General features: G+C 46.7%; 1 pseudogene; it reads right to left on the reverse strand.

Annotated features, from left to right (window-relative positions):
• Positions 1-2520: 2520 nt before the first annotated feature.
• On the reverse strand, positions 2521-3748 carry LOC136473864 (beta-1,2-xylosyltransferase XYXT1-like; annotated as a pseudogene).
• Positions 3749-22271: the final 18523 nt, after the last annotated feature.

Here is a 22271-nt window from a genome sequence, read left to right on the forward strand (position 1 = left end):
GAGCTCGTAACACCAGAGGTGTTACACCATAAAACTTAAAAACAAGGTGCTTAGGAACAATGAGGATATAAATAAGAATTATATTTGTTGCTACCTAATGCCGTTAATTTCAATGTGCTTAGGAACAATGATGGTGATGTGAATATGAGAACGACGTCTTCTTTAGCGTCTATAATAGATGGGGCATGGATACACCATGCTCAAGATCCATCTTGTCTCATGTACCCCCTTGAAAGAATCAAGAGGGGGTGTAAATTGGCTAAACTAAAGTTCTCACGAAATTAAAACCTATCACTTAACTAATTTCACCTCTTGTGTCTAGTACTCCCTCCAACCCAAATTGTAAGATCATTACAACTTTTTTGGAGAGTCAAATCATCTCAAGTTTCACCAAACTTATATAATAAAATAATAACATTTATGATATCAAATAAGTATAATTAGATTCTTTATTAATTATTTTCATAGTATGTCTATTTGTTGTCATAAATTTTTGTAATTTTCTCCATAATTTTGGTCAAACTTGAGATGCCTTGACTCTCTAAGAAAGTTGGAATGACTTATAATTTGAAATGAATGTGGTATGTATTTTTAGTCTACGCAAAATTTTGCAACCTAGTTCCAACCCTATACTAGTATGGCAATTCTAGTTACGTAAATAGATGAAAATAAATTGTACAAATATAAATAAAAGGGTTAAAAAAATCATATAATGATTGTGCGTACCTTGTGAATGTTCGGATTATTAAAGCAGTTTTGGCTGATGGGTGCTACGTTCTTATCATCTGATCTCTATGTTTGCATCTTTACACACGTCGGATAATTGGCAACCAACAACAGTCATTGCTCAATAACATTCAACTGAAAAATAAAAACGATTTTTCCTGCTGCCCCATGAGTTCATCATCGTTGTTAAGTTTGATACCAGACCAACTGTCCGTAAGACAGGATATTTCTACACCCCTTAGAGGTAGTTGGTTTGTGTCAAAGTCGACAGTATATTGATGTCGTCTAGGGAGACTTGCGGGCAAGAGGTAAGGGGGAAGGATCGATCTGCAATGGTAACGTGAGACACTCTAAAAGACAACACAAACGTTGAACAAGATGTGTATCAATGGCCAGTGATCACAGCATGAGGGCACATGGTTTTTAGAATCGCGCATATGATGGCGTGCTCGGTACTGTTTTCTACAGCCGCAGCTGCAAGCTGGTGTGCCATGCATGGGTGGAGCTAGGGGTATCCCTATATTCCATGGAATACCCATGTTTTTTTTTGCAACAAAACAAATATAGAAATATAAGTGAGTTGCGGCACATTGACTTGGAAGTCAGAAGAGTTCACGACGCAGCTAGCACCCCTCCCTGGATCCACCTCGTCCCTCCTTCCCAGCCTCGATGTCCGTTCAACTCGCCCCCTCGCTCCTGCAATCGGCAACCTGCATTGTCCAACGGCCCCGTTCGGCTTACCTTATAATCTGGCTTATTCGGCTTCTTTTTTCAGCCGGAACAATGTTTTTCTCTCACAACAATTCAGCCGGAACAGTGTTTTTCAGCCAATTTCAGCCAAACGAACGGGGCCGGCGGAGCGGATGACCTTGAAACCATTGGCAGTCACTACAGTCTGCAGCAGCCAGCACGGCAGTACCCCTCTCCCTCAGCGGCTCAACCCCCCCCATCCACCCACCCGCGGCTCAACCCCCCCCCCCCCCCCCCCACCCCACCCCCCACCGCCCCTCATAGCTGTGCTAGAATTGACGTCTCCCTATCCTAGATCCATTTTTCAGTCCACTTGTTTTCTTCTCTAGTCCAAAACAAATTGAAATCTTGATTGATGAAATCTAGAATGAATCGCTGCAATCTAATGTTTTTTGCATTGTATTCTTGTTATGGTCATTGTGTTATGAATTTATGGTCCAATATATTGCATATTTATATATATTGAAAAAAAATATATGCGAAATATCCTACGGTGAAATTTGAGCCCGCTATCGTGCCATGTCTAGTAAACCTTTACCAAACATCTCCAATGACTGTCGATAGGCGACAACTTCTGAATTTGAAAGTGCGGGTGCCATCTTCTGGTGTCTGTCATGAGTGTCGCCGTCGTAGTACAGGACAATAGACAAGCATTCTACTATTCTAGTATAAGCGACAACCTGTTGGCGATCGTATTAGCCATGCTTATCAGCCATGATACAGTGTTTTTCTCTCACAACAAAACAACATCAGCCGGCTTATAAGCCACAGAAACTATCAAGCGAACAGGGTGAACATTCCTGGCTTAACTACATGCTTCTTTGTAAAATTATACTAGTTGTAAGCAGGATCAGATAATAGGAACTCCACAAAATTTGATAGCCTTCCTTGCTTGTATTTGTTTTTCACTATTTTGGGTAATTTCCCTTGTTTGTTAGTTTCATGTGTCCATCAACAAGACAGTAACTGAATTGTGAACAGGCAGCAACCAAGATGCCAAGAGTGCAATTTGGAGGCAAGATTAAACTGAACATCAGTAAACCAAAATATCATCTTTTCTGTAACATCCATAGCACAATCAATCGAATCATACATTTTCAACTCTGTACAGAAGCAGCACAAGAACAATAAAACCTATAAAAAAAAGACAGTGTACACTAGCTTCATTTTTCAGTGAAAAATGGTAAAATTCCGTAGCTAACACAAACCTCATCTCATCCACCTACACAGTGAACTCTATTGCCTTCAACAAACTAGGTCCAAACCTCGTCATGTTGAGCACAACGTCCTGTTTGGTCATATAGAACTCCCCAACCTCGTCCCATCCACTGTTCCTTATGGCTTCTGGATCTTTTATCACCGTATGGTTCCCGCTATACTTCTCCAGTAGTGTGCTCTCATCTGGATTGATGCTGTACTGCACGTGTCTTAGGCCCATGTCCCTTGCAGGTGCACCGTAGAATCCGTTAGCCATGAACTCAATCCCGTAGGGTACAACGTGCACCAACACTGCGCCTGACCTCAGGAACACCATGTTAGTCAAGGCCGCACCGTGAACACCCATCATTGCATCACATGAGTCAACTAGGCGGACAAATTCCTCAAGATTAGAATCAATCCTTGGATCTGCCCTGACCACCTCGAAACCAAACCAATCAAGCCCTCGCAAAACATCAGGCATATTCATGCCTTGCCCCGGTCAATGAGTATTATCGATCCGGGGCTTCTTTTCAAAGTCATCTTTGTCAGCCCTGTATGGTATATCCACTTCAGGTGCAGGTAATCCATAGGCTTCACGGACAAACAAACGGAAATCCATCATTGTGTAGTTCTGCAGTGTAGAGTTTGGATCAATACCAAGATCCCGGTGGCTCCTCAGCCCAACAATGACATGTGGATAGCATCTGACCTCCTCGTCTGCATCAAAATCAATAATATTGTGTCTCGTGAGGCGATGAAAAATTGCTGAGTATTTCTTGATGAACCAGGGCTGATTATTGGTGATAAGTAGTTGGACATCTTGGTCAAACTGGCGGGCAGTAAGAAACAGAGGGACAAGAACATCACTGAAGTCATGCCAGACATTCGCTGTAAACCCGCCTAATGCAAAGACAATGGCCGGTATGGCATGCCTGGATGTGCAACTTGGCACCTGTTGGGAAGCCTTCAGGGTTTTGACAGTCACCTTCTTGATCCATGGAAGGCTTTTCCGTGACTGTGCTGGAATATTCCACTCTTCACCATTGGAAGTAAGGGACTGTGGGGCATACATTACAGTGGAGGAGCGACCAATGGTGCGAGCATCACCAGAAAAGCATGGGTGCTAGTTGTAACAACCCAAAAATCCACACACCAAAAATCCCAACTATAAAATTTTTCTTCAAAACCCCATGTGATGATGAGTGACATTTGTAGGAGCTAACCCTAAGTGTTGCATTAGTCGTAATCCAACTAAACCTACATGACTTGCACAAGTATCTCACCTCATCACCTTGAATTTATTTTACCACATAGCATACATCAAGTTGCATTATATTTAACATGGTGATTTGGATTTTATTGGGTTTATGTCTTGATTAATAAAAGCTAACAAATATTTGTTTATAAATAAATGTACTAACATGGGATTAATATCCCAACATATACTAAGACCAATGTTTATCACCATGGAACATTATACCAAAGGAGAAATATGCCACTTTGATTTATATACAAGAAAGAAGTGTAACATAATACAAAAAGAAAAAGGAAATAGGAAAGAAGAGGGAGCAGCAGCAGGCCAGGCCTGCTCGGCCTTGCGAGCCAGCCCGGCCGAGCCCGCCTGCCCTCCCACTCGCGCACGCGGCCCACAAAGCCGGCCCAGCAACACCCTACCGCCCGCGCGCACAAGCCGCTGACGAGCCGGACCCGCCCGTCAGCCGTCACGCACCGCACGCCGCCGCATCAGGACAAGCTGACAAACGGGCCTCCTTTGTCAGCCGCCCAGCTACAGCATCGTCGTCTTCCCCACGCCCCCTCCACCACGCGATCAGGAGCCGACCGCGGAGCAGGAGCGGGCCCGGGGTCACGCACATCGCATGACCCTGTCCCCCACCTTAGCGCCACGCCCACGCAACCGCCCCCGCACACGAGAGCCGTCCGATGCGCTCGGCGCATCACCAGCCTCTCCGCCATCTGCCATGGATGAGCATGGAGCTCGGCCTATAAAAGGAGGACCCCGAGCCCTAGCCCTCCATTCGCCTCACCGCCGCCGTGCGGTTCGCACCAACACACTAAGCCGAGGGACGAGAGGAGAAGGAGAAGCGCGGAGAAGGACACTGCCGCCGGAGTAGAGGAAGGCGCCACCGTCTTCTTCCGCGAGCCGGCACAGCACCACGCACCGCTACACGGCCGCACCGTCAACACCACACCAAGAACGGTAGAAGGGTGGAGGAAACAAGGAGGGAAGGGGAGGAGCGAAACCGGACCTCGCCGGAGCTAGGAGCGCCGCCCCAATTAAGTACAACGACGTAGCTGCTCGGCACGGCACTGCATCGCCTCATCACGGCCCCGCCTCGCCACCACACCGCCATCCTACCACCTTCAAACTCCCCGCGGTGAGCCATCTTGCGGAGACCACCTCTCTAGCCAAATGGAACGTGCACCGCCATGATCGAAACCTTGCTGAAGCTTCGAGCTCCAGCCTAGCCCAACTGGTTAGCTAGGGAGACCGCCATGGCCATGCTTGCCGAGACCTAGGACTTGCCGTGCGCGCTGCCATCAGCCAAACGAAGGACCCCAGCCATGACGTTGTACATCGGAACAGGAGCGCACATGCACGGGCACGTTCACCATGGCCGAGAGCACAACCATGGCGAGACCACCGCGTCTTCTATGTCGCGGTAAAGGTGACGTTGACACCCCGACTGGCTCTGCCATGACGAGAGACACACCGCGCTTATCTTAGCCGAGGAAGAAGCCCGCCGGAGCCCCGTGTTGCCGCACCGCACCTCGTCGGAGCGCCACCGCCTCCGCTTTGCCCCCACCACCATGGCCGGAGCCACTAGGAGCACCAGGAGCTCCTTCAACACGCCCACCATGGTCGTAGAAGCACCGTGGAGCTCACATGCTCCTCCAACTGGGCTCTCGCTACCACTGCAACCCTGTTCATGCACGCCGACAAACCCACGCCACCGTTCACCATGGCCAGAGCCCTAGGAAGCCCTAGCCGCCACCTTGACCCCACAACTACGCTCGCCGAGGCTTGGTGACGCTTTTGGCTACCTTAATCGTGCACCAGTATTGCCCGAGAAGCTCGCCGGTGACCTCACCACCGGTGGGAGCCCCGTCGGGGAAGAGGAGGGGATTTTCCCCTCATCGACCATGCCAACCACGTCCCGAGTAGCTCCACCGAGCTCCAACCACGACCATGTCGACCACGTCGACCACGTCCCGAGCAGCTCCGCCGAGCTCCGACCACGACCACGTCGACCATGTCTCGAGCAGATCCGCCGAGCTCCGACCACGACCACGTCGTGCACGTGAACCAAACCCTGGGAAGGAGTAAGTGGACCAAGTCCTTCATAGACTGGCTCTGCGGTCTATGGACCAATGCAGGTGGGTTCACCATGAACCGCGCCTCACCTGCACCCGTGGACCATGGCCCGTTAGTGGCTCAGTAAGACGACGTGGTCGCACCAGCGCTCGCCACATGGCGGGCCAAGCCCGGCCCGTATTCGGCCCAATCGGGCCAGTCGAGGCCCGGCCTGTATTGACCGTTGACCGGTCAAAGTTGACCGATTGACTGGGCCCACATGTCAGCGACACAGAGACTCTGGACCCACTTGTCAGTGGGTGACGTCATGCTGACGTCATGGTAACGTCAGCGGGACCCCACCTGTCAGCTCAGAACCGAGACGATGACGTCATGCTGACGTCAGCATGCCACGTGAACCAGTCACAGTGTGACACGTGTCGGCACGATATTAATTTAGCCTTTTCCCATTTTCAGAAATGATTGAAACTTTAGAAATTCATAACTAATTCATACGAACTCAGAAAAATACAAGACCAGGACCAAAATTCATCTAAAATCAAGCTCTACGCAATGAACCCATGTTTGAGTGCATTTGGCTCTTTTGAATTTTCATTGCATCCAATTTCCACAAAGCATAGTTCATAGGGTGGGAGTGGCTAGTACAAATCGCACTAATAAATTTTGGCACACAGGTTCTGCTTAGGAGTATAGCTCCGAGGAGTTTGATGGTTGAGGGGTTTGTTCCTATGCTCGAGTTTTGGCGATCTTATCTCCATGCTGTTATGAATGAATGCTACTTTTGATTCCGCCAATGCGGCGATGTAATAATTTATGTAATTCCGCACTATTTGTACTCTGATATTACGTTGTATGGATGTGATCCTCGATTGGAATTTGGGTAATATGACCTACAACGGTCATATTACACTTTGACTCTGTGGATTTTTCTTCATGGAAATCAGGTCGCTTCAGTTGGTATCAGAGACATACTTGACCCTAGGACGAAACCCTCAGAAATGGACGATAGAATAGGACGTGAACAACCCTTCTTTCGGTTATATACCGACCCTACATTTACTTTTATGCAAGGCTTATCTATTTATTGACCTGCTAACACCTGTTTCCTTAAAACATGCAGATGGCAACGAACGTCGAATGGCCGCCTCTAGGACCGCTACCTCTGGACCACACCAAGCTTACCTTCGACCTACGTGAGCTTGAGGGTTTTGCATAGACCCTCTGCTGAGTTCTCATCACATTAGAAGTCCCTGACGAGCTTGTCAAGGTCACCTGCACCGGGAATTCAGCTCAGGAAGGAGGAATCGGAGGACCGATTATCACCTTAGTCAAGTTCCTAGCTAGCACTACCTTACCTTCTGTCCCAGCTTTCACCGAGTTGACTATAGAGGACACAGTTGAGGAGGGACTGCGAGCTGTCTCACACAAGGCACTTCGCAGAGTGATGAGGGACCACTACGAGCACCTGAAGACGATAGAGTTCCGTCTACTTCCCTAGGCCCTCGACCTCAGCCTTACCCCTAGTGAGTAGAGTTTCACAGCCAGCAGAGTTATCTTTGCCGAGGAGGATAGATGCCTTCGCGTCTCGGCTATCCACCTACTAGAGCAGGACAGGTACGTGACCCAGCTTGAGCAGAGGAGACGTCAGGACCAGGCCCTTCTGTGGGAGTACCAGGAGCGAGACTCGTAGGGAGCACAGGACTGAGCTAGTCTGCTTGAGACAGTTGCCAAACTACAGGACGAGCTCAACCATCGTGAAGAAGTCCACAGAGCCAAGGTCGCTGACTTATAGGACAAAGCCGCCGACCTAGGCAATAGGAACTGCTACCTCGACAGCAAGGTCTTGGAGTTGTAGAGAGAGTTGGACGAAAAGAAGGCCGAGTTCAACCACAGAGGAGACAGAGAGAGGTTCAAGGGGATTGATATGCTGAAAATCCAATCTCAGAACAAGACCATGACTCAGGAGCTAGAGGAGTTCAGGAAGAAGACCGTTCGCAACTAGGGTCACCTGATTGAGGCACTCAAGCAGAACGAGTACCTACAAGACAAGTGTGAGAGGACTTGGTAGGCTTGGCAAAAGTCTGACAAGAAGTGCCTCAGGGAGATGAAGGGTATGTGGGATTAGTTACCCAAGGAGATTCGTAGCAAGACGAAGCCTAGCATAGAGGAGTTTGAGTTAGCCCTGACTCGCCTCAACCTAGATGCCTGCCCTACCCTACCTAGAGCCAAGCCTACTGAGGAGCTTGTCGAGGCCTTGAAGTACGTGTCCCGACTTCACAAGTCTGACAAGGAGATTGTGATCGAGAACTGTCGTATCCCAGTTGCGGTGTATGAGTTAGAGTAGATGACCCTATGTGGTCATGAGTCATGTCAGTGGCTTCCATAAGTTGTACCCCATGATGTACCCCTTATGAGATGTAATATGAGACACTATGCGTAGTACGATTCTCACAAGTCTCCAAGTGTAGCTACTGGAAATGATGCTATGTAATAAAACCCATGTAATGAATGTTTTGGATCTTATTGCATCTTATGGATCTTATTGCTTCTTTGTAATGAGTGTTGGATAGTAAAACTGATTTTCTTTAAATCGTCAAAATCATGTAATCATACTGAATTATAAGCACTTATGGCACAAACACTAAAATTCCTATGATCCGTGTTACAGATGCCGAACCGCTGATCTGCTCGCCTAATGAACCGTGGATGTACGCCCACCCCCGAACTAGTTGAACCAAATGGGGGTGTGGTGGTAACAACCGTGGCCGTGGCCATGGCCGTGGACGTGGAGGGATACCCTTCAACCTGGAGAATACCCCGCCGCTTGTTGAGGAGAACATTCCGCCACCACCACCACCGAACCTGGCAGAGGTGATGGCGCGGTAGACCCAGTTTCTTGCAGCTCTTATTGACGGAGCAAACCATCACCAGGGAGTTCAGCATAATGACTTCCAGAGGAAGCTGGAGGGATTTCTGAAGCTGAGGCCACCTACCTATGATGGCACCGACCCTGACCCGCTTGTAGCCGATGATTGGCTCAAGGAGGTGGAAAAGAAGCTTGACCTCACTACTTTCACCAATGATGAGTGTGTTGGAGCTGCCACACACCAGCTCACAGGTGCAGCACGCACCTGGTGGGATAGTTTCAGTGATACCCATGAGGACCCTGCCAACATCTCGTGGGATGAGTTCACCGAAGCATTCACTGAGTATCACATTCCCAAGGGTATCATGGAGGCCAAAGCCAAGGAGTTCCGCAACATCAAGATGGGAAAGGACAGGGTGACTGAGTACACCACTCGCTTCACCAACCTTCTATGCTATGCACCTTCCTATGTTGTGAACTCTGAGAAGGAGAAGCTGTACTATTGCCACAAGGGACTTAACCCGCACATCAAGCTGAAGTTTGGCGGTATTGAGAGTAGCACGCTACGTGCTCTGGTGGATCGCTGCATCCAGATCGAGAAGGACCATGCTGAAGCTGGAGAGGAGTATAGGGAGAGGAAGCATAAGCCTGAGGAGTCCTTCCGTGGCTGTGATCGCAAGAGGTTCCGCAGAGATGCACCATCCAGGGAACGCTCTCGCCACAACAGGGATGACAACCCTTGATCGAGTAGGGGTGGTGGAGGCTACACCACCAAATACTCCTGCCCTGCTCAGGATCGTTACACCTAGGAACGTTATGCTCAGGACCGCAACACTCAGGACTGTTCCAACCATCCCCGCTTTGTGAATGAACGCCCAGCACAGAACCGCTCTACACAAGTCCATCGGAACCAAACTTGATTTCAGTACCGCTTATCACCCATAGACAGATGGACAGACTAAATGAGTAAATCAGATCTTAGAAGACATGCTTCATGCTAGTGTACTGAATTATGGTTCTGATTGGGAGAAATGCCTACCCTATGCAGAGTTCTCTTACAACAACAGCTACCAAGCCAATATCAAGATGTTGCCATTTGAAGCTCTGTATGGCAGACCTTGTAAGACACCTTTGATGTGGTCTCAACCGGGGAAAAGATCGTTCTTTGACTCTGCTAAGATTCAAGATGCCAAAGAAGGAGTTGCTCAAGTAAAGGAGAATTTAAGAATTGCCCAAAGTCGATACAAGAGCTATGCTGACAAAAGAAGAAGAGAACTTGAGTTCAATGTGGGAGACTTCGTCTATCTCAAGGTATCCCCGCTACGTGGAACTGTCAGATTCCATGTGAAAGGAAAGTTTGCCCCTAGATTTGTTGGGCCATACAAGATTTGCAAGAGGATTGGAAAGCTCGCCTACAAACTTGAGCTACCTAAGGAATTGGCGGGTGTACATCCCGTGTTTCATGTATCCCAGCTACGCAAGTGTTTGAGAGTGCCCGATGAAGTGATCCTGACTGATACACTTGAAATTCAGAACACTCTCGAGTATAAAGAGCATCCTATCAGAATTCTGGGTAGAGACACCAAAGAAATCCGAAGCAAAACTATTCCTATGTGCAAGATCCAATGGAGCAATCACACTGAGAGAGAAGCAACATGGGAGAAAGAGCCTGACCTCCGGCTACAATATCCTTATCTCTTCGAAGGGTACGTTACGCTTTAATCTTGGGGATGAGATTCTATTAAGGGGGTAGGACTGTAACAACCCAAAAATCCACACACCAAAAATCCCAACTATAAATTTTTTCTTCAAAACCCCATGTGATGATGAGTGACATTTGTAGGAGCTAACCCTAAGTGTTGCATTAGTCATAATCCAACTAAACCTACATGACTTGCACAAGTATCTCACCTCATCACCTTGAATTTATTTTACCACATAGCATACATCAAGTTGCATTATATTCAACATGGTGCTTTGGATTTTATTGGGTTTATGTGTTGATTAATAAAAGCTAACAAATATTTGTTTATAAATAAATGTACTAACATGGGATTAATATCCCAACATATACTAAGACCAATGTTTATCACCATGGAACATTATACCAAAGGAGAAATATGCCACTTTGATTTATATACATGAAAGAAGTGTAACATAATACATGGGATTACTATTTGACTTTGTTTAAGTATGAACAGTTGTGTTTTCAAATTATATTATATTTGAGCTTATAAAAAAATTCAGTTATATGTGCAGTAGCTAGAGATTTTTGAGTTTGCATTGTGGAAATTTTCTTCTACTAATTGATCGCTGCCTTTTCTCTACTATTTACAGCTTGCTAACACTGAGGATTACATGGATGGATTGGCAATTCTCTGCTGATCCTGTAGTGTTTTTTTATCCTTTGTATGATTCTTCTATGTTTGTCCAATCCATAGGATTACATGGATGGATTGGCAATTCTGCAGTTTGCTTAAATGGCATGAAAGAAAATATAATATGGAAATTGAGTGTTTGATTGTGTAGGCCTTTTGCTAATGCAAAAAACTTGAAGCATTCAGGAAATGGTAGTGGCATGTATTAATATTAGGTTGAGATAAAGACTTAGCTTGTTTTCGTAGCAACCAGAAGGGTATCTAATTGTATGCCTGTTGTTAATAAATTGCAGGAAAGCGTGGACAACCAGAATAATTAGAGAAATCTTCATGCCTGAATGCTGAGAAAGGTTTATTGGTGAATGCTGGTTGTGATGGTGCAAGAATTGATCAATAAACGAACTCATATTTAGTTCTATTTTATGGCAAACATAGTTGTAAACTTGTAGTCTGAGATGATGTTTTTGTTCTATTTATTTTAGCAGTACTCTGGTCATTGTGTAATTACTTTGGTTGAGACATATATTTGAAGTTACCGAAGGTTTGTGATGATGAAATCTATACTCATGTGTCGATGTTTTACCACCGATAGCCTGCCACGGGGGTACCCGGGGCAGTATGTTCGAGCTTCGGCGTATGCCGAACTCGATGGTTAACGCAAGACACAGTCAATTTATCCTGGTTCAGGCCCTCGATCGTAGATCGAGTAATAACCTTACGTCCAGTCGGTGTTAGCCTTTGCGTTGGATTGATTGTCAAGTGTTGTGTTGTACCCTGATCCTCCCGTCTTAGGAGTCCTGCCCTCCTTTATATAGTCAGGAGGCCAGAGTCCTAGTCCGTTTACAATGAGATATCCTAGTAGGATTACTTAATAGCTATACTACTAAGATTACATGGGGAGAATCCTAGTTGGACTAGATATTCTATCTCCCTTGCGGGGTATCCTGTGGGTCCCGCATCGACAAGCCCCCGAGCACTTCATGGTTGAGCTCCGAAAGTCTCGCTTTACTTCTTCAAGTCTTGTTGAGTAGGAACAAAATGTCATCCGAGTACTTTCTGGAGTGAAACCTTGTAGCGCTTCTTGGGATCTTCGAGTGGTGAGTGCTTTTTGAAGAAAAAGTACATCCACCTGGTTGTAGCCCCCGAGCCTCTCGCTATTTGGAACAAGGAGATGGAGGATCTTGATTCTTGTCTTCAAAAAATTCTGTGGCTATGTATCCTGCTTTCTCCGAGTTCTTCTCTTTTAGAAAAGAAGTCGGATGAAGAGTCTTGATGTGTTGTCGTCGTTGTAGTCTTGAGCTTCTTGTATTCTTGGTCCTTTGTCTTTGGTTCCGAGCCTCCGGGGGGTAGTTGAAATGAAAGGCCGAGCTCCCTAGCTTAGTGTTGATTAAGCTATGATGTTGGCCGAGGCCCCGAGCGTATATCCGTGTTGTTTTGTTCGGGAAGAACTCGGATGCGAGGTTTTGGCGTATTCTTTGATAGTCTGCTGTTGTCAGATGTAGTTGTATGGTGGTGGTTGAGTATAAATGCCTTTTGTTCACGGGTTGTACTGTGCTGGTATATTCTTCCGAATATGCCCGTCTTCGAGTACTGCCTCTTCTCGCCTGAGTCTTCCATTATTATGTCCTGTCTTTTCACTGTGTCCTTTGTTAGGCTTATTTCGTTGGTACTCCTAGTCCATGTGCGCCGATCCTTTGGTCTATAAATACTGTCCCGGAGTGCTTGTTTTCATTCATTGGATACTCTGTTGAAGCCTTGGTGTTCATGAACATGGTAGTTTGTGAAGTAGAGCAGCCCCCGGGCATGCTTTGTAGTTTCTGTGTGTCTTGTCGTAGCTGGAGGAAGTCTTGTGATAGGGATTAGAGGTAGGCTAATCCCGCGACAGCATTGTGCCAGGATGTACGTGGTGGTAGTTGGAGGAAGTCTTGTGATGTGGGCTTCGTTCCTTCATCCGGCAGTTCTGGGTTGATCCTCGTCGCCTGTCTTGAGACCGTCCGGTGCAGATCAACACCATATCTAGCATCACATCGGTCTTGGGTAGACAGATGTCCGCCGGCCTTCTCTGCTCCATGTTGCCCTGCTGTGCTGCCGATTTCCGCCTTGGATGCACTGCGTTCGTCCTTTGAAGAAAACAGTGTAGCTGATGGCGGTCTGTCCTTCCGAGTAGCAATTTGGGACACGTAGTCGTTCCAGAGCCTAGTCGTGTCCGTGTTCCTCTTTGCTACTTTGCTTTTCGTGGTGCCGAGTTCGTTGGGTCTTGTAAGATTTGTAATCTTCTATTTTTGAAGTCACTTGTAATGTAACGAATCTTGTCTTCTGAGTTGTCTTTGAATTTTCTATTGTGATCCCTGTCGTTCATGAGACTACCGAGTTCTTTCTTACATAACCGGGTTCTTTTGTTCCTCGTGAGGTAGCCCTTTTTTTCTTCTTGGTTCAACGAGTTGTTCTTGTGGCTATCTGATAACCCTGTTGTGGTGCTGCGCGGATAAGTCTGAAATCTGCCCGTTGGTTTGTACCGTTGTGTGGATTCGTGCCCTCCGTCGTTTTAGCTGCGTCGGTAAATGGACCGTTGCGTTCCCACGCTGTGCTTTAACGGGCCTTATGGGCCGTTTGTATCACTGAGAAATCTATTTAAAGACCTTTTATCTTCCTTTCCCTTGTCGTCCAGCTCTTGCCTTTAAACCCTAGTTCTCAGAAACCCGCCGCCGTCATTGTCGTCATCGCCCGAGCACCATTATTCTAGCTTCATCCTCTTTAGCGCCTTTGTTGCTTCCGCCAGTTCATGGGAAAGAAGAAGACCGCAAGCAAGTCTCAGGCGACCTTCATGGACGAGGAGTCATCCCTGTCTTTGATTGAAAACCAGGAGTTCGTGGCCATGAGGGCAGCTCAGAAGGTTTGGCCGGCTCCAACAACCAGCGAAGACCAGCTGCGCGAGCTCGTTAGTGATGGCTTGATCCAAAGCAAAGTCATCGCTGAATGGAGAGTTCCGGGCGAGCATCGGGTTCCGGCCCCGGGTCCTGGTGAGATTGTCCTTTTTGTTTCTTTTGTCTGCGCTGGACTTTGTCTTCCTGCTTCCGTCTTCCTTCATCAGTTTCTTGGGTATTTCGGGGTTAGTCTGAACCATCTAACCCCCAATGCTGTTCTCCATCTTTCTGTTTTTGTTCACCTTTGTGAAGCCTTCCTTGGGATCCCTCCTTCTCTATCTCTTTTTTGCTTTTTCTTTCGCCTAAAACCTCAACCCCGCCGCGAGGAAACCAGTGCCCTCAGCGGTTGCGGGATTCAGTTTCGCCAGGGTCTCAAAATCAAGTTTTTTGATTATGACCTGGTCGATTCTGTCAAAGATTGGCGTGCCGAGTGGTTTTACGCTGCTAATTTGATCCCTTCTCTTGTCGTTCACTCCAGATCCGGTCCTGTGGTGAATGACCGATGGGACAAGAAGCTTGAGTCACCTGCTGAGATTCAAGCGATCCAGCCACTCCTTGATAGGATTAGTATGCTGAAACAGTAGGGTTTGATCGGCTTTGGTATTGTTTCAAGTTTCCTTCGTCGCCGGGTTCAGCCCTTGAAAGAGCGGGAACATCTCGGCTTTGAGTATTCTAGGGCCGAGGATCCTTCATGCATGGTCCCAGCTCTTGAGCTGACCAGTGAGGAGGTACTCGAGCGCCTTCAGAAGATGCTGAAAGGAGTGAGCGTCATTCCTCCTGCCATCTCTGAGTTCTCGGCCATCAACCCGCCCCCAGCTGTGAGTTGTCTATCTTTTTTTATTTGAGTTCTTTATGTACTCTTGCTGCGTCCGTTCTTGCTTAGCTTTTCCTTATCTCGGTGTTTTGTCTTTTTTCGCAGGAGCTTGGGCGGAACTTTGTTGATCCGATCCCCCTTGATGTTCTCCCTGCTGTGGCGGAGACTAGGGATCGTCTAGCTGGTACTTCTGCAATTAGTAAGTCTCAAACTTTTATAGCCCTTCCTGGGGTTTCTTTCAGATTTGTTGATGTATATGAAGAGTATGTTCCTCGTCTAGTCCCTCGCGGTCCTCGCAGTGTCCCGAAGAGGGGGCGAATGGACGGGTCTTCATCTGGCTTGCCTGTCTCCAAGAAGCCTCGCAAACCAAGTACTCCCTCAGGTACTCCAGTTGTTGCTAGCATGCTCTTAGGTGAGCACATTTAGTACTCTTTGTTCTTTTATTTTCATGTTTCTCTCTTGAACCGAGTACTTTTCATCTCTTTTTCAGCAGGTGCTCTGGTTTCGTTGGCTGAGGAAGAAGAGGATGATGAAGTCCCCCTCATCATGCGGCGGTGAGTTGTTTTTCATATTCTTGTCGCATTGAATTTTTCCTCTTTGTTTTAAATTTTAGTCTTGAACTTTTTTGAAGTAATCAGAGGTCGGGTGTGAGTTCTTCCGAGGCTCTCGCGCCGATTTCTTCCGAAGCTCCGGGGTCGAGTTCTTTGGTTGCCTCTACCCCGAGCTGTACTGCTCCTCCGGTGCGGAGTTCTTCCACGGCTCCAGCTCTGGCTTTTTCCACGGCTCCGTTGTCGGCTGTCCCGCTCCCGTCGCCGGGTGGCGGGGACGTCTTCGCCGTCGTGGTTCCCCCTGCGAGGCCTTCTCTTGGCTTCGCAAAGAAAAAAGTAGTCGGGTGAGTAGATTCTTGCTTTATCTTTCTGGCTTTTATCTTCCTTCCTCTAGTTCTTATTGGTGCTTCCTTTTATCACTTTTCAGTGTTTCGTCTTCTCTAATTTCTTCATCGACTTCTTCTCTGCCTCCCGCCGTGCCAACGAGTTCTGAGCCTCGAGACTCACAACATTCTGTTGATGGAGTCGCGGCGGGGGCTTCAGAGCTACCTGGCGGAGTCGCGGACTTGGTCGCTCCGGAGGTAACTGTGGCCGTCGCGCCGGGTCCTTCTGGGGGTTTGGCTCTGGCTTCCCTGGAGGTTGCTCTGGTCGCTCCTCCTTCGCCCCAGCCGGCTTCTCTTTCCCCTTCTTTTGCCTTCGGCGGCCCCTCCCTGTCCGATGACGTGGTGCAACAGTTCGATGCCACTCATCGGTTATCGGAGCTGACCGCAGCCTGGGGGAGCTTGTCGACCCTCGCGACTTCTTTTGGTGAAAAGCTCCAGGTAAGTTTTACTACCACTTCTCTTTTGCATGCTTGTTTTTCTTCTATCCTTACGCCTTGTTTCTCTTTGCCTCTTTCTGCTCAGTCTTTTTCTCGTGATCATTCTGGCTTCTTTTTCTCATCTGAAAATGAGAGGAAGTTGTCTTCGGAGGTGGACGTTCTGAAAGCCGATCTTGACCTCCTCCGGGCTGAGTTGGAGACGAAGCGTCAAATGCACCAAAAGGAGGAGAAAGCCCTTCGCGCCCGGGTTGTGGAGACGGAGAAACAGAGAGATGCTGCGGTGGAGTCTGCGAAGAATGAAAGCAAAGGTGCCGCGGGTTCTGCCTGTTTCTTCTTGTATTTTGACTTCTTTTTCTGCTGACTTGTTCTTGGGTGTACTGTCTAGCTCTCCGAGTTGAGAAGCAGAAGCTCTCAGAGAGTATTGATGAAATGAGGGCCCTTGTCCGTTCTAGTCATAATAGAGCTGAGGAGGTAATTACTCATGCTGAGGAAGAACTCGCCCTTGCTAAGCTGATTAGGCGTGGAGCTGACAGAGATCTTGTGCAGGCCCAAAAAACTATTGAAAACTTGTCCAGGAAGCTGGCGACGGCTACTGAGAATTGGAATGCTTTGTGGAAATCTTTTCGTTCAGTGGCTGATGTCCTCCGGACCTCGGCGGATGACGGGCAATCTTGGGCGCAGTTCATTCCCCGGATTCCGACTCGTTTCCAAGAGTTCGCGAAGAGGTGTGCCCAAGTATGTACCAAGAATGTGCTGGCCCAGGTCTGGGTCCTTGCTCCAGAAGCGCCTCTCTCCAAGATAGCAGAAGAAGCTGAAAGCCAAGAATATCTTGACGCCGTTGAAAAGATGGAGCCTGAGGTCGAAGATCTAGCCAGTAGGGTTGTAGATGGTCTAAATATTGACATTTCCCTTTCTGATGACAACGCCTGACTCGATTGAGCATCCCCTTGTAATATTACACTCCTTTTTAAATGAAGATTCTTTATTTTTGTTGATGTATTCTTCGCTTGGGTGCGGTTGAAGTTATTTGGCTTGCTGAGTACTTTGTCTTGTTCCCGTCTCTGCTCCGTAAAACAATTCTGTGCGTTATTCTGACGAGGCCCCTTGATTTGTCGGGTGCTTTTCCTTTTCTTCCTCCCTTCTGATTCGTCGAGTGCTTTGTCCGTGCTATGACTTATTAGATGTAGATCTTTGTGTTAACAACCTTTCGCCTGCGCTATGTAAAATGACTCGGTATAGAATGTTGCCTCGACAAACTTCGATGTCCGAGTGCTTTCTTGAGTGGCGCTTGTGCTCTTGTGAGGGAAAAGTATTCCTATCTGGATGTAGCCCCCGAGCCTCTTGCTTTTCGGAACGAAGTGCTGGAGGATCTTTTGAAGTTAAATTTCGGTCGACTCAGCCAATTTGCTTTTTGTTAGCTTTTAGCTACCCTCATCAGCAAGTTATAGCGTTTTTTCAGCTATTTTGCTCTTGGCCGGGATGCTTAGGCAAGTTTTCAGCCATTTTGCTTTTTTGTTTCGGGTGTTAGCTTTTAGCTACCCTCATCGGCGGGCTCAAGCATCTTTTCAGCTATTTTGCTCTCGGCCGGGATGCTCAGGCATGTTTTCAGCCATTTTGCTTTTTGTTTCGGGTGTTAGCTTTTAGCTACCCTCATCGGCGGGCTCAAGCGTCTTTTCAGCTATTTTGCTCTCGACCGGGATGCTCAGGCATGTTTTCAGCCATTTTGCTTTTTATTTCGGGTGTTAGCTTTTAGCTACCCTTATCGGCGGGCTCAAGCATCTTTTCAGCTATTTTGCTCTCGGCCGGGATGCTCAGGCATGTTTTCAGCCATTTTGCTTTTTGTTTCGGGTGTTAGCTTTTAGCTACCCTCATCGGCGGGCTCAAGCGTCTTTTTAGCTATTTTGCTCTCGACCGGGATGCTCAGGCATGTTTTCAGCCATTTTGCTTTTTGTTTCGGGTGTTAGCTTTTAGCTACCCTCATCGGCGGGCTCAAGCGTCTTTTCAGCTATTTTGCTCTCGGCCGGGATGCTCAGGCATGTTTTCAGCCATTTTGCTTTTTGTTTCGGGTGTTAGCTTTTAGCTACCCTCATCGGCGGGCTCAAGCGTCTTTTCAGCTATTTTGCTCTCGGCCGGAATGCTTAGGCATGTTTTCAGCCATTTTGCTTTTTGTTTCGGGTGTTAGCTTTTAGCTACCCTCATCGGCGGGCTCAAGCGTCTTTTCAGCTATTTTGCTCTCGGCCGGAATGCTCAAGCATGTTTTCAGCCATTTTGCTTTTTCGTGAAAACAACTCGTTGGAGTTCATGCCAAGACATGTTGTGGATGAATATCATCTTTATTGATCATGAGTATAAACTAATACATATGTTGTTGAAGAGTATTGTCTTTCGTTGATTGTAGGTCCCTTGTGGCTTGCATATCTGTTTTTTCTTGAGTTGTTTTTACGCGTAGAATCTTCTTAGCTGGCTGATGTGCCATGTATTGCTGACTTCTTTTTCATCTTTGGTCATCAACTTGTATGTGCCTGGTCCGGTGACTTTTGTGACAATGAACGGGCCTTCCCATGGACTGAGTAGCTTATGTCGTCCATCAGTCTTTTGTATCCTTCTTAGTACTAAGTCTCCAGCTTGTAGTGATCGCGGTTGGGTACTCTTGTTGTAGTGCCGTCTTAAGCCTTGTAGGTATCTGGCTGATTGGAGGGTAGCGTTTATTCTGACTTCTTCTGAGCTGTCGAGTTCTAATCTTCTTGTGTGTTCTGCTTCTCCTTCATCATATTGTTCTATTTTTGGGGAAGTCCAGATCAAGTCGGCGGGTAGTACGGCCTCTGACCCGTAAACTAGGAAGAAGGGTGAGTGGCCTGTTGCTCTGCTTATTTGAGTTCGTAGCCCCCATGCTACTTTCGGTAATTCTTCAATCCATTTGGACCCATAGTCCACTAGTTCTTCGTATAACCTTGGTTTTAATCCGGCTAGTATGAGTCCGTTAGCCCTTTCTACTTGTCCGTTGGCTTCTGGATGTGCAACGGACGCATAGTCTATACTGAAACCACAGTCTTGTGCCCAGCTCTTGAATTCCGTAGCTGTGAAGGGGGAGCCTAGATCTATGATGATTCGATTGGGCATGCCGAAGCGGTGCATAATGTCTTGGATGAACTCGACTGCTTTGGTTGCGCTGTACTTCGCGAGTGGTTTGTATTCAATCCACTTGGTGAATTTGTCGATTGCTACGAAGATGTACTTGAAGCCGCCTTTTGCTTTTTTCAGGGGTCCTACTTGATCTAGCCCCCAGCAGGAAAAAGGCCAAGCGGGTGGGATGCAGATAAGATTGTGAGCTGGTATATGGGCTTGTCTTGCAAACATTTGGCAACCTTTGCATTTTCTGACAAGCTCTTCGGCGTCTTTCAAAGCGGTTGGCCAGTAGAATCCGGTGCGAAATGCTTTGCCAACCAGTGTCCTTGAGGCGGCATGATTTCCACAGCAACCTGAGTGTATTTCATTTAGGATTTCTTTGCCTTCTTCAAATGAGACACATTTTAGTAATACTCCTGATGATGCTGCTCTTCTGTAGAGTTTATTCCCTACTAAAACGTAGTTTTTGCTTCTGCGAACAACTTGTGTAGCCTCTGCTTTATCTGCTGGCAGTTTATTTTCTTTGATATAGTCAATGAAATCTTGGGTCCATGAAGTGTTGATTATCAAGATCTGAACGCCTTTAGCCTGAATTTCATGCGTTGTTTCACCGGGTTGTTTGATAGAGGGAACTGATAGCTCTTCTATGAATACGCCGAGTGGAACCTTTGCTCTGTCTGATCCGAACTTGGCAAGGACATCTGCTGCAATGTTAGAATCGCGTAGGACGTGTAAAATTTCTAATCCTTGGAAGTGTTTTTCAAGTTTCCGTATTTCAGCACAATAAGCACCCATGTTTTCTTTGGTGCATTCCCAATCTTTGTTGACTTGGTTGATGACCACTGCTGAATCGCTGTATACGAGTAATCTTTTTATTCCGAGGGTAATCGCGACTCGTAGCCCGTGGATGAGGGCTTCGTATTCTGCTTCGTTATTTGTAGCTTGCCATAATATCTGAAGGACGTACTTGAGTTGTTTTCCTTCTGGAGAAATGAGGAGAACGCCTGCACCGGCCCCGCCTAGTTTGAGTGATCCGTCAAAGTACATTTTCCAGTGGTCGAGGATTGTATCTGATAAGGGCTGTTGAATCTCTGTCCATTCGGCCACGAAATCGGCGAGGGCTTGAGATTTGATTGCTTTCCGTGGGGTGAAATTGATATCAAGAGCTCCAATTTCAACTGCCCATTTGGATATGCGCCCTGTGGCGTCTTTATTGTGTAGGATGTCTCCGAGTGGAAAATCTGTCACTACGGTAATCTTGTGGCTTTCGAAATAGTGGCGAAGCTTTCGTGAGGTAATGAGTATAGCGTAGAGTAGTTTTTGTACATGTGGGTACCGGATTTTGGATTCTGACAGTACTTCGTTGATGTAGTATACTGGACGTTGCACTTTATATACGTGCCCTTGTTCTTCTCTTTCTATGACTATTGCTGTACTGATTACGGTGGGAGTTGCCGCGATATATAGCATCATATCTTCATCTTTCTTTGGAGGTGTCAGGATAGGCGATGAAGTGAGGTATTCTTTAAGTTTTTTGAAAGCTTCGTCGGCTTCTATTGTCCACTCGAACTTGTCTGTCTTCTTTAGTAGTTTAAAGAAAGGTAACCCCTTTTCGCCGAGTCTTGATATGAAACGGTTGAGGGCCGCCATGCATCCTGTTAGTTTCTGCACATCTTTGACACTTCTAGGTGGGCCCATTTCTGTTATAGCTCGAATTTGCTTGGTGCTGACTTCGATCCCGCGCTGACTAACCAAAAATCCAAGTAGTTGTCCTGAGGGAACTCCAAATACACATTTATTTGGGTTCAATTTTTATCTCCATTTCTTCAAGTTTTCGAAGGTTTGCTTTAAATCTTCAATTAGAGTGTCTGGGTTCTTTGTTTTCACCACCACATCGTCCACGTATTGTAACACCCTAGGTGTTTGGCTTCCATTTAATTGCATTTCATTTCATAAACATGTGCATCATCTATGTCATCATGCCATTTGTCACTGAAACATGCATATGCAACATTCGAATATTCTGTCTGTTCATACTTTCTTGCGTATGAATGGTAGTAGTGCAAAAATGAGAATGCAACATTTATTTCTCATACCTGGAAACATGGCACCATGGTAGGAATGTGGCAAGTTAGGCTTGCAACAAAAGTCATGCAACATATGAAACATTGCATTGCAACATATGAGTGAATTGCTTGTTTTAGTGCTTTATCACATGTGATCGTTAGAAGTGGTATACCAACTTGGTAAAGTGGTTGATCATGGTCTATTTACACCTTAACTACACTTAGGTTACTTGTTGGAACATTGTTCATGTAGATCAAAATGACCAAATTACCCTCAAGTGAAGGTTTGACTAGATTTGACCCTTGGAGTGTCACGGTTTGACTGATTCAAATGACCAACTTAGAAACCTTGCATGGCTTTACACTCTTTACAAAAGTTGTAGCTAATTTATTAAGAAACAAAAGTTGTTTTATGACCAACTCATGAAAATGTGTGGAACATGTTCAAACAAGGCCCACAAGTCAAATGTCCATGTTGTTTTCACTGAAAAATTTGTCTAAGTCCTAAACTGAAATTTCAGTTGGATCAGGTCAACTTTGGCTTCATGTAACTGCTGATCCATGGCGATTTAGGGCTTGGTCCTTGAAAAGAAAATGTAGCTGGTTGGTACATCTACAATTTTCATGAATACTGTTTTTACAAACGAGCAACGGATTAGTCAGGATATTGTGTTGAAGTGGCGCTGTCAGTCATCATCGATGAACCTGAATCGCTGTTT

This window comes from Miscanthus floridulus, chromosome 8 (genome assembly GCF_019320115.1).
Source record: "Miscanthus floridulus cultivar M001 chromosome 8, ASM1932011v1, whole genome shotgun sequence".
NCBI lineage: Eukaryota > Viridiplantae > Streptophyta > Magnoliopsida > Poales > Poaceae > Miscanthus > Miscanthus floridulus.